The sequence below is a fragment of the Fukomys damarensis genome, unplaced genomic scaffold (assembly GCF_012274545.1).
Source record: "Fukomys damarensis isolate Sample0158 unplaced genomic scaffold, DMR_v1.0_HiC HiC_scaffold_7, whole genome shotgun sequence".
In the NCBI taxonomy this organism is placed as follows: Eukaryota; Metazoa; Chordata; class Mammalia; order Rodentia; family Bathyergidae; genus Fukomys; species Fukomys damarensis.
Genome location: NW_022900919.1, coordinates 15,491,841 through 15,505,632, shown reverse-complemented (window position 1 = coordinate 15,505,632; position 13,792 = coordinate 15,491,841).

Below are 13,792 nucleotides of genomic sequence, written 5' to 3'. Positions count from 1 at the left end.
CTATGGGGACAATTACCAACTCAGATACTTATCGTTGCCAGACACGGATGCGCTCATGGGCTCACTGGACACTGACCATCCACTGGGGAATGTCAGATGGGGAGGGTGTACAAGATCAGACATGAAAACAACAGCTAAAAGAGGTGGAAAAACAACTCATAAGAGAAGCTCTTAAAACACCTCCCCCATAGAAGAACATTGATCTGTCCTCCCTAAAGACCACTGTCAAGATACATAAAAGGCTCCTGTACCTCTTCAACACCACTTTGCTTAGCCTGACAGGGAAGCAAACTGAATGCTGGATGTGCCTAGCACCCCGATTCCAGCCATATGTCCCCATAGTGGTTCCCATAAATTAGACTCTCCCTGCTCCCAAAAACATCACAATACTAGGTTCCTTTGCAACCCAATTAAAACCCTCCACATATGATAATTAGACCTGTGTAAATTCATCCATCATAAAACAATATAATTCCTTGTGCTAAAGATATCCATATTTCCACATCGGGCATAACCTGTCTCCCAAAGGGTATGTTTTACATCTGTGACTCCCAAGCCTTTCACAGCCTTAATCCCATTTTCTCTTTTTTACCTAGGTGTCCTTCCTTAGCCCCCCTCATGACTTATATAGAAACTCAGTTATTACAGCACATCTTGCCCTCAAAACAGCTACCCATCCATCACCTTAACAAGTGCGCCCTTCCTGCACTCCCTCCCATTTTTTTTGGTACTGGGGATCGAACTCAGGACCTTGTGCTTGTGCTTGTGAGGCAGGCAGTGGCAGCACTGAGATAAATCCTTGGCCCTCTGTACTCCCCTTCTTAATGGGAGCTGGCGTTCTGATGGAAATTGGCACTGGGGTTGCAAGAATCTCAATCAACACACTTCTATTGCTACTATCTCAAGAGCTAAATAAAGATATGGAAAAGGTAGCTGACTCCCTGGCCACTCTACAGTCCCAAATCAATTCACCAGCAGCTGCCGTACTCTAAAACAGACAAGTTCTGGATATAATAGCAGCAGAAAGTGGGGGGCATGCCTCCTATTAGGGGAAGAATGTTGTTACTTTGTAAACCAATCTGGTATCGCTGGGGACCAAGTAAAGGAGCTCAGGGAGAACATAGAAAAATGTAAATGAGACCTAGACTGACTACAGTCTCTACCAGGATACTTTGACCAATGGCTTCCTTGGCTTCTTCTTTTCCTGGGACCCCTCACCATCCTCTGCGTAATTTTGCTTTTTGGACCTTGCCTGTTTCACTGTTTTTAAAATTTCTTACAGGAACATACATGGGCCTTTACCAAACAGACGGTCGGTGAACTTATTGTGGCTGGTTACAGGCCTCTCACCGATGGGGACGACCGTACTCATGGAGACCACATCTGTGCCATATAATACCCTTACCATAACACCTTACCAACGTGTCTTGTCAGCAGGAAACAGCTACAGAAGAAGTGACCTCCGCCCCTATTCTGTAGCAAGAGTCTGGAATGGTAGAGTTCCCCCACCAAGAAAATGGCCCTATTTATTCAAAATGGCCCCTCACACAAGAAGTGAGTCATGTCAGGGAATCAAAATTAACTCCCAATAGGAAAATGAAACTTGTCCCACCCGGCCTGCTTCCCACTAGAAAGTTTTCCTGCCTGACTGTCCTTCCCGCCTCTAATTTCAAACCTGCCAATCAGTTCCACCCTCATCGCTAGCACCAACCTATCACCTGCTTGCACACATGATATTCTCCCAAACCCTTATGAACCTCACCCCAACAAGGTTCCCTCTCTCTCGCCATTGTTTGAGGCAGCCGGGCAGCTCCTTCCCCTAATAAAGTCTTGCCTCGGTGCTCCTGTTTAGCTCGTTTTCATTCACCTGACCCCAGACTCATTTGTTGTCTGTAATCTGATCTTTGAGCAGTCTATACTATTACCTTTTCCATCCTCTCCGTGGGCAAGGGATATACAGCCAACAAAACAAGACCAAAAACAAGCAAGCAATACCACTCTCTCCTGCAAAAGAACCCTAGAAAGGCATCATAGGGACCTTTCTTCTTCTTTTTTTTTCCTTATTGCGTTTATTGGTACATTTTAGGTATACAGTATAGGACCTTTCTTCTTTTAATTCACAGGGGACTCTGGACAGCAGAATGAATAGGAAGCAACTATAAATGAGATGGACTTGAGAAGTGGAGAGATTTTTCCAGCCAACACTTATTTCAAGATTTCCTCCTTTCCTTATTTACAGCCAAAGGTTCTCTATAGATGGAGGAGTTCATGTGTGTCATGCACGGGTGATGTTAAGGGTGGGTCTTCAGAAGGAGATCTGTCACCCGTTAGAGTGAACACATTAACTAGAACAATTGAAAAGCAGTTGTAGAGTCTGAAGTTGAAAGACTGTTAAGATCTAAGCCATCCTAAAGTAAAACAGTAAAGTTACAGTGGCTCTGTCACTCATGACAGAGCCCATCCTGACAGAGATCTGGAGCGTTAGTCCCAGAAAGGATAAAGCAGGGACCTCTGCATGGCTACTTCAGACACATTTGTGGACATGAGCGTGTCACCGGTGAACACTGCCCCCAAAATGGGGAGCGAGGGCCATATGCATGCTAAATTCAGGGCGAATGGACCCACTGCCTTCTTCCTTTGGTTGGCTCCTGGGACACTGGTGTCAGGCTCTTTTCTCCAGGCCACTGGGTTGGAAGACACATCTTTGGGCAGTTGATCAGCCCAAGAGGAAAGACCTGACTACATTGACTTCAGGGTTTCACCCCAATAGATCCTACCCACACTGTCCTTCAGTGGCGTTCAAGGGCAGCAAGGTTCACCACTTCCTCAGAGCTACAGTCAGCTTCTCTTCTCTACTGGTGACAACAAGGAGATGGCCAAGAGGAGCTAGATAGCTGAAAAGTGTCTAACGTGATAGATTAAAAAGGAACAAAGGACCACTTAGAGAATACAGAGAAGACTGGAATAAAAAGGTTCCTGTGCTATTGTCCCCCGGGGGGACGACCTCCCAAAAGGCAGAGCTCATTGCCCTTACTCAAGCTTTAACCTTAGCAGCTTCCAGAATAGCCAATAGCTGCCCTGCCTGAGGCCCCTGTGTGCAAGCTCTGTTCCCCAGGACTCCGGCACATGGCCCAGTCCTAGTCCTTCTGCAGAGTGCCTTTCATAAGTGCTCAGGGAAGTCTGAGGCCCAGAGATGAACTTCCCTTTAGCTTTCCTTTTTTTGAGGGCTTCCACTGATGGAGCTCAGTGGTAGAGCCCTGCTTAGCACGGGCAAGGCCCTAGCTTCAACCCCCAGCACTTAAAAAAAAGTGGCATTGACTGTTACTTATGTGTTTGGGAATATGCACATTGTGTTAAATTATTTTAAATGCAAGGGAATGTTCAACGTTACAGGCAGGGTGGTGGTTAATTCTAGGGAGCAGACTGTGAGTGCAGAGGCCCACACACTGAACTTTAAAATGGTGTTTCATATATTTCTTAACCTCCCTTGTAGTGCACTGTTGTTTACTAACTATTTGTTGTTGTTGTTTTTGGTACTGGGGATTGAACTGGGGACCTTGGACTTGTGAAGCAGGAGGCAGAACCACTGAGCTAAATGCCCAGGTAAATGTGTATATACATTCTGCACACTCTTCTCTATGTATTTTTGTCTTTTTTTTTTTTTTTTTTTTTTTTTTTGGTACCAGGGATTGAACTCAGGTCCTTGTGCTTGCATGACAGGCAACAGAACCACTGAGCTAAATCCCCAGCCCTTTTATGTATGTTTTATATTGTAATAAAATATTTAAAATGCATGTGGACTTAAACTTACCAGCAGGTGAGGATTTCTGGAGAGGATGCTTAAGCACCCCTGAACCCAAGTGAAAGACGTGACCTGAGATAATTTTGATTCTCATAGTCAGCAAGAGCCCCACAATTGCTCAATATTAAATTCTTGAAAGTTTTTCCCCCTCTCTGACGTATAGGGGCCCATTCTTTGGATGTTGAGTCATGGAAACATCAAGGAAGATGTGGTTAGTTCTTCAGCAATTACTGGAGTGTTCTGATGTTCTCTGCCTTAATTCAGGTATCACTGGGGAGGGGGGAAGCCCCTAATTGTCAGTTACTGGCTCATAACTATACTTTGTTCAAGGTTATTTCCTCTAAACTGAAAATGCATGGCATTTTTGCCTAATGGGCGTGCGTATGTAAATTGTTTATTTTTTTCCAGAACATCTTTACCTGACCTCTAGCGGCAGGTTTGAGATTTCCTAGGAGTGCGTTAAATTGGCTGCAGCAGTATGTGGGCTCTTAGATTGTTTTAGCAGACACACCCAGTATATGGGTGGGGCCTTGAAATAACCAGCTCTCTGAGTGTTATTTCACAAAACCTGCTGTGGTCAGTAGCTGAGCAGAGTCTGGAGGCTGACCTCCTCTTCTGAAGTAATCAGGAGTCCTTAGCTAACCAGGAGCAGAAACCCAATTCATGGATCTAAACCCTAAGGGGACCTATAGGCACACTTAACTGCACAGCATGGGAAGAGATTCAGGTATAGCTGGATCCAGACACCCTAACTGGTCAACAAAACACTGGATGCTGTTTCTCGGCTTCTTTTCACGTGGACATTCCTCAGCAGGGTACTTGGAGAAATCATAGATTTGTATTTTTTCTGTTTATTAATTTTAGTCTTAAAAACTCTTTCTCTAAAAAAAAAAAAATTCTAGCACTAGTCCAAGGATTTTATTGGTCCAGCTAGGGCCATGTGACCATCCCTGAAGCAATCTCCTTGGCTAAGATGACAGAGTGTTGGTTTCTTTCTAAGGGAACCCTCAAGCTCACCCCTGTACCAGGGAAGGAAGCTTAGATCTGTGACAGTGGCACCTGAGAAAAGAAAGTAGCTTTCGCTGCAACAGCTACTTGTATGTAAGAACTATTATGGGGTTCATTTTGAGTAATTTTCAGTGGAGGTATATTTGAAATCTTAGGTCTAATTTATGAACAAGCGTTGCCTTCTAACTTGCCATAATTTGTGAATTTCTAATCCTAATGAAAACATGCATTAAAAGCTACACGTTTCCAATTCAGACAAGCAAAGAAAGTCTCTTTCTGTAAACCATTTGGGCAGCAAAGAGCTCTTTATGCCTTCTTGTGGCTGTATTACATGTTTGTTTGTTTGTTGGGGTGCTGGGGACGGACCCCAGGGCTGTGTGTATGTGGGTCACACCCACCTCCCTTGCTTGGGTTACTGTATATTCCACAGAAGAAAAGCTTGACAGAAGTCTGCTGCTTCTGACAGATTTTAGAGCTTACTTTGGTCTGACTTGGGGCTTTCAACTCAGTTGGATTCATTAAAATATGGAAAGTTTTGGATTAGTGTAAAGAATTGCACATTTGGTTTCCTTACTGAAGGGATTTCTATCAAAGTATCCAGGAAAAAAAGAATGTGTTTTTAAGTCTAAGAAATTTGTTCCAAAGTTTCTCTCTTGCTAAAGAGACATTTCTGACTTCACATTTCCCCTGCACAATGGGGAGGTATGACTCACTTTCATGCTCAGGGGGTGAGATGTATTTTCGGGGTGACCTGTTTGGTTTGAAATCCTGGGTCCGCTCTTGGCTGACTCTGGGGCTTTGTCAGAGAGTTAGTCACGCTGAGCCTGACTGCACCTCCATTCCCTCATCCTGTGGGCCTCCTACCTCCCTCACCCTCCACAAGCTGCCCAGGACAGTGCCTGGCATAGAGTAAGCCCTTCATAAGGATTTGCTACCATTATTGTTATTTTAAAAGCTCCCAGAGCACAGAACCACAGGCCTATTTTACTTCTGGTTCAGAGGGAAGCTGGAGGGCAGAGGGCAGATGCCTGAAGCTAAGCAGCTTATTAAAAGTAGAATAGAAATAGATGAGAGGAAACCAAAGCGCTTTTCTCTTTAGATAGTTATCAAACCATGCTCCACTGCAGACTGTGGGCTTGGGGATGGCCGGAGATCAAAGGCTTTCTTATGTGCAGTGACATTTCTGAGCACAGGGCTGAGTTATAAAACTCTTGAATGGAAGGTTTTGGCTCTTGGAACACAGCTTGGGATGGAAGGAAAGGGTTTTTATAGAGACGATTCATGGAACGGCTTATGCTGGTGGAGAATCCAGACTGTTATGACTCATTTGTCTCTTTATTGCTCTGGACCAAGGACTGTTGTTTCCTTTTAAGTCCCTCTGTAGGAGCTGTGCTTCAGCCTAGGGCCAAGACCTCTCTTGCCGAAAGACAGAGTGGCTTCAGTGAGTGGGAACAGGAATACTCCTTTGTTGGGCTCTTCGTCAAGTGTACTGGATAAGCAGAATAAAAATTTTGTTTTTTACCGGAGGGCAGTTTCTTTTGGAAACCAATAGCATCCTTAAAGTCTTTAGCTTCAGATAAGGTTTCCTTGTGTCTGTCTGCCATTTCATTCTTTAAAAGCCCAAGTGAAGTTGGATGGAGTGGTAAAGCGGAGCAGCTTTGGAGAGCAGAAATGAGTGTGCCTGGGTAACCAGGGAAGCAGAGACGGCAGAAAAAATAATTTGGAGTCCAGTTTGCCTGAGGTCCTGCGAGGCTTCCTGGGAAGACCTGTGAAGAGGGCTTTTGGACTGGAGGTGAGACCTAGCAGGCTGGACAGGTTTCTTAGAGTCTGGTGCTCTCCACCTCCTACTACTTACCCCTGCGTCATCTCCTCCCCTGGCATTTGGGTGAGACCTAGTGACCTTCTTCTTATGAACAGAATATGACTCAGTAATGGGATGTGACTTCCATGATTGGTTACAGAAGTCTGTGATTTCTACCTTGCTAGGAATGTCTTGCTATCATTATTTTGCTCTCTCATTTGCTTTTTGTTGTTGTTGTTGTTGTTGTTGTTTGAGGCAGGGTCTTACTATGTAGTTGAGACTGACCTGGAACTCACTATGTAGCCCAGGCTGGTCTTGAACTCACAGCAATCCTCCTGCCTCGGCCTCCCAAGTGCTGGGATTACAGGCATGCGCCACCACTCCCAGCTCACTTGCTTTCTTGTTTTGTGTGCTTTGATGAAGTCAGCTGCCATGATAGATAGGTCAATGAACCAATGGTGGCTTCTGGTCAACATCTGGCAAAGATCTGTGACCCTCAGCCCAGCAGCCTGCTAGGACCTGAGTCCTGTTCACATCTCTGGGTGAGTTAGGAAGTACCTCCATCCTGCCCCAGTTGGACATCGAGTTGATGGTAGCTCTAGCTGTCACCTTGATATACTTTTTCTTTTCTTTTCTTTTCCTTTCTCCTCCCCTCCACCCCATCTTATACTGGGGATTGAACCCAGGACCTTTACATTGAGATACATCATCAGCCTTTTATTTTTTTGAGACAAGGTTGTACTGAGTTGCGAAGTTGCCCAGGCTGGGCTTGAACTTGTGACCCTCACATCATGACCTCCCAGAACGCTGGGATTACAGGTATGCACCACCATGTCCTATTGCTTCACCTGCATTTCTGTTTCATGGGAAGCCCTGAAACAGAGGAGCCAGCTAAGTAGTGACTGGATTCCTGATCCCCTAAAACCATGAGATAGTAAATGTGGGTTATTTTAATCTGATACATTTTCAATGCAGTATGAGGTAAACTACTATGCAAGGTCAATCAAAGTTACAATTTTAAAGCTGGGCTTGCACTAAATTTGGTTCAGATTATCTATTTCCTGAAAAAGCATTGGTTTAGACAAAGAGACTTATTTCCTCTCACACAAAATCCACCTGTTGGTGATCAGTCCTGAGCTGGTTTGGGAATCTACAGAATTATCCTTATGAGAGCAACTTTCAGATCTCTGCTCTGTCTTTCCTGGGTTGCTTTTACAAGATTTTTGCTGGAGCTCCAGAAATCACAACATCCTACACCATAAGAGTGTCATTTTTCTTTAAGAAAACTTACAGGAAGTTTCTGACTGCACTTTCAGGCACATCTTATTGGCTCAAATTTAGTCATGTGGTCACATCTAATTGCACAATTGATGGGAAAGGAAATCTTTTATTCAAGGTAATAATGTTTTCAGCTAAAAAAAAAAAAAATCTTTGCCTTGCTGTGGAACCACCAGCCAGGGCCAGGAAACTCTCCTGCCTCAGCCTAGAGAAAATAGCAGAGTTTGGCTAACACGAGGAACAAGGACAGGGTCACAAATAAAGTGACACCTGGAGGCTTGGGCACACGGGGATTTTCAGTGCAACTGAGAGTCCCTCTCTCTCCCCATGACAAAGAATTCTGCCTTTGTTTCCACCCCATTGGGGCCATAAAGCACTGAGTCACAAGTACCAGTAGTGTAGCCTGGGGAAGGGACAGGAGCATGGAAGAGAACACCCTGTGTGGTGTGTGCACTGGTGTGCACACAGGGAGGCTGAACCCTAAGGTGGAGCAGAAGTGTGGAGAAAGCCCTGCATCCTGCCCATACCAAGCACAATGTTGCCCTGGAGGACCAAGAAGCCACTGATGGTAACTATAGCAACAAAGGCTCAAACCTTTAGTTTCTGACTAGGTTAGACTCAGGCTTCTGTGCTGGTAATGGGAGAAGACTTGTGGCCATTCCTAGGCCTAAGCACTAACATCAATCTTCACTGCTCTATACACGCTGTCCAGCATTCAGTAAAAAACTACAAGATGTCCACATAGGGAAAAAACCCTACTGTTAAGGAACAAAACCAAGTGCAAAGACTACCTGGATGTTGAGACTATCAAGGAATTTAAAATGACTGTGTTAATCAGGTAAAGGCTGTGGGCAAGATGTAGACAGCATTCAAGGGTAGATCGGGGATTTCAGTGGAGAAGAGGAAGACACAAAAGGGTTAAATGAAATTGTTAGATATGAAAAACAAGGCAACACATGAAGAACTGTGTCAATGATGCTGGGGATTTAGCTCAGTGGTTCTGCCATCTGCCTCAAAAGTGGAAGTTCCCAAATTCCATCTCTGGTACCAAAAATAGAAAACTTGCCAGGGATTTAGCTCAGTGGTTCCACTACCTGCCTCACAAGCGCAAGGTCGCGACTAAAGAACTGTGTCAATGAGCATTTCAGGAGATTACAGTACCGAGGAAAGAGCAAGTGCATCTAGGTGGGTTATTAGAAATTACCTGACCCAAAACACAAAGTGGAAAAAAACCCCTAAAGTATCAGGCAAATGCTATGGGGCTATATCAAATGATCTCCATGTGCATTTGGAAATGTAGAAGAAAAAGAAAGACCGAGGTCAAAGATACAGACCAGGTTTACTCCTTACCGCTCTTTCCTTCTCTTCTCAAAGGCAACCGGTTAATCCAAGTCAGTATGTATCATTTCCGTTTTGTAATATCTTTCGTATACCTGAATGTACAGGTGTACTAAATAGGAGGACACGTCAGACCTAAATGTGTCTAAAACATGCTATTATTTCAAAATGCATATAGATGACATCATATTATATTTTCTGCAGTTTACATTTTTAAAGTCCCTTCCTTTTAACTACTGTGTAGTATTCTGTTGTATAGCTAAATTAATTCCCCACATGATAAAAAAAAATTGGTTTATATTTTACTATTTGATATATTTGGAGACAGAGTCTCTCTATATATTCCAGGCTGGCGGTAGCCCAGGCTGGCCCCGAACTCATGGCAATCCTCCTGCCTCAGCCTCCTGAGTGCCAGGATGCTCCTATGTGCCACTATGCCCGACTTCATACTTTACTATTTGAAACAATGCTACATTGACCATATTTACAGATGACTTCTTGTGAACATGTGAGTTTCATAATCTGTTCCTCATTCTGAGTTGAAGAAAAGCAATTTCTGTAAACACTTGATCATAATCTTAGCCAATTTTTAATTATTTTCTTAGTGCTTTGTAAAACTTTTTATACTAGCCAATTAATTTTTATTGATGATGTTCTTATCTTTTTTTTTTTTTTGTACCGGTGATTGAACTTGGGTTCTTGCGCTTGCAAGGCAGGCTGCAGAACCACTGAGCTAAATCCCTGGCCTATGATGTTCTTATCTTTGACTAGCCTTTTATTTATTTTTATTCAGATTATAATTTTAATCTATAAAATCTAATAATTGTTTTCTTTATGGTTTTTTGGCTGTGTGTCTTTCCTACTGTGTTATAAAATTACATTCTGTGATATTTTCTTGCAAAAGTGCTAGAAATACTGTTTTTCATGTTTGCAATTTGTTATATGTAGGGTGAGATTTAATTTATCATTTTCTTTGTGCTTATTGTCCCAGTACAGTCTTTTAAATTGTTTTCCTTCCCCAGTGATTTAAAATGCTACAACTGCAGAGTCCCAAATTTCCATTTACACGGGGTTGATTTCTTTCTGGGAGTCTATTCTGTTCTGGCCCATTTTCCTGTTTCAGAGCCTTTAGATTTTCTTTCATGGCACATTACTTCTTAGCAATATGTGAGGAAATTTAATGCTGCCCGCAGAGTCTGGGCCACAAGGAGCACTGCTATAAGAACTGGTCTGGGGAGCTTCAATTTCCTGTGAACATGCCGGACACAGATTCCAGAGGCAGCGGCTGCTACCCAGGCCGCAGGGTCAGCCCCCTCACTAAGGATGGCAAGGAAGCTACATGGCTGGAGTTGTGTGATGCACTCTGAAGGTACCAGAGTAAGGGAGCCCGAGCGCCCAGCACAGCCTCATACTCTTCTTCTTGAATCACTGGAATTTCCACTAAGGCATAGATTATTAAAAGTGAAACCATATGATGGAAGAGGCAACATACTTGTGTTATCCGAGTAGGGAAAGAGTTTAAAGAAATACGACTGTTCTGTCCTTTCTTCTCCTTCTTAGGGTAACAGGACATTTGGCTGGAAGGAACATTTGAGATCATCTACTTAGGTCTCTCATGGTCCTAGGGTAGGATGGCCATCTCCAGAGAGATCCAGGACAGCCCCTGGTTACACAGGTTGTTCCAGAAAAATAATTAACAGCACTGCCTTTCAGCATCAAAATGCCTGGTGGGGAATAATAAGTTACATGGTCACCACACTGATGAGATAATGAGATTCCCCGAAGTTAAGTGACTTTTGTGTTCGTTTTTATTAACTATAACTACATAATGTTGCCAGCAACTTTCCCCAACTTTTGCCCTAGGAAATACAACCAAATGTAAAATCATTTAGAGAATGTCTCTTAAGTATGTTGTGAATCTGAGGCCTCAGTAACAAAACACCTGGGAAATCACACTTAACAATTGGTGTTAAGTCACATGATGCGGTGACCAAATACGTAGTTGAGGTCAGAACTAAACTGAACTCTAGGGATGAGGTAATTTTCCTGGCATACAAATATTGTAAGTGGTACCATGTGGGTCAGCATTCAAGGATTTGGTTGTTTATTTTTCTTTCCATATTGCTTCTTTTCACAATCTATATTATAGGCTTGGAGCAACATGCTGGAATGAGCTGATGTTTACTGCTACCTGTTGCTAAAATGTATCAAAGTTCTGCATAAAAGCTATGTGATTATTTATAGGGAACCAAACTGATTAACCATAAAGCAATTAGTTGACAAATCTAACTGCATGAAGATGTATTTATTGAAAGTCCCCGTTTAGAGGATGAAAACAGTTTACAGAGTTGCTTACATCTCACTGAGCAATGAGTTGTATCCAAAATTCCTATACATCAATGATGACAACTGAATAGGGAAAAAATTGACAAAGGACTTGAACAGGAACTACAGAGAAAGCCAAATTCTTCTCTTTCCTAACGATAAGCAAATCTAAAGGGATGTTGAACATGCTATTTGTCTGCATCTATTTTCTGTTGCCGTAACAAACAAACTATCAAAGACTGCGAAATATAGAAAGAAGAGGATGAGCTCACAATTCTGGAGCGGGAAGTCCCCGAGTATGATGCTGACATCTCCTAAGAGCCTTCTTGTTGTATCATAACGTGTCAGAGGACACCACATGATGAGACAGGGCGAGCGCTCTAGTTCTGGTCTCTCTTCCACTTCTTGGAAAGCCACCAAAGCCGTCACGGGGCCCCCACACTCCTGATCTCATCTACTCCTACCCACCTCTCAGACCATACCTCCAAAACCATTAGCATATGCATCTGGGGTCTAAGTTTCCAACATGTAAATTTGGGGGACACATTCAGACCATAACACTATTCTTTCAACTTACTGAACATTTTCAAAACAAATCATTAGAGGAAGTAAAAATATAGCCAAGCTCAAAGAAAAATTGAAGATCACAAGATGGGAGAAATGGAGCTCACAGAGAGAACGGTAGGGCTGCCAGCCAGGGGGCTCCTGTGACTTTAGGGACACATGGTCTTTGATCTGGGTCCCAGGAACTTTGTTGGGGGGTTAGGAATTGAACTCACTTCAGGAAATAGGAAGCATATGACACAAAGAAAGAAAAGTGAATGTCCTGGCTATAACAGATTGCAGAGGAAGAATTTTTTTCTGTACAAAAAGGGAATAGAAAATTTCCTTGTACTTCTCCAAAAAGGAAACAAGGGCACTGTCCTTGATACTTTGAGAAGGAAAAAGCTTCCTCTGAAAAACTGAAGTCCTAATCTTGTGCCACATGTGAGTTTTGGGTTCAACTGTCATATTGCATTAGAGACACAGTAGTCCCAGATCAATGGACTAAGTATTTAACAGACCTGAATTCTAAATTATTCAATAGGGATAGTTTTATAACAATTCCTGAAGATTTTCACTAAGTAGCAGCTTACAAGACAAAATAACAACCCACATTAGCACCCCAATGACTTGAAATTATATAATAATCTGGAATACAATAATCTGGAATAATAATTTTTAAAACATCTACATTGCTTTTTAAAAAAGATATCACAATGAAAGAAGAGTATACTAGGAAAAAAAGGCCTCTCTAGAAAATGTGAAAATTTAGTCATTGAAGTAAAAAAGTCACAGTGCATGGGTTAAGTAGCACATTAAACACAACTGAGGAAATAATTAGTGAACTGGAAGTCTGTTCTGAGGAAACTGTCCAGAATCCCACATAGAAAGATTATGAGAAAGAAAAAAAGTGAGAGATTGAGTCATTGGAACAGAATCATCATACAGTGAGATGGACCAACACATGCCCCATTTCAGGAGGAAAGAAGGGAAAGAAATTGGGAAGAGCAATATTCAAAAAGATAATGGCTAAGAATTTTCCCAAAAAGATAAAAAGACCGGTCTAACTGTAAGTGAAAATGAGATTGTTTTTAGTTTTAGCTGAGATGAAAAGATCAAGAAAAATGAAATAAGTGATAGATATGACTCAAATTTTAAAGTTAGTCACTTGGCTACAAATGCAAGACATGCTAACAGACTGCAGAACTGGTCTGACCATGTGAGTAATTCACTTACTTTTGACCTATATAAAAGAATATAGATGAAGAAGCTTGGAAAGGGGATTTTTAGAAGAGCGTTATTGATATGCTATGTTCTTTTGATAGTCATAGAGGAAAAAGAGGTTGCTTTCTTTTCATTATGAGCCAAAAGTTGATTTTAGTACTACTATGGGGGAACTTGACATGTCTCCCGAGGTTGGAAGGCCCAGGGAAGCCATGTGACTCATGGCCGAATAGGCTAAAGCCAAGAGGCCGCGGTTGCAGCTGCAGTGACCCAACAACAGGGTGACAGGTGGTGGCTGTGCTCTGGGGGCGGAGCTGCACTTCTAGTTTTGGTGGGCACAGATGCCTGCTGTCTGAGCTGTGAAAAAGAATGTTGCTATTTAAGACACGTACAGTTTTAATATTACATCGGGCCAGCCCAAATTAGGTTTATTTGGAGATTATTATCTGCAATCTCATGCAGGACTAGGAAAG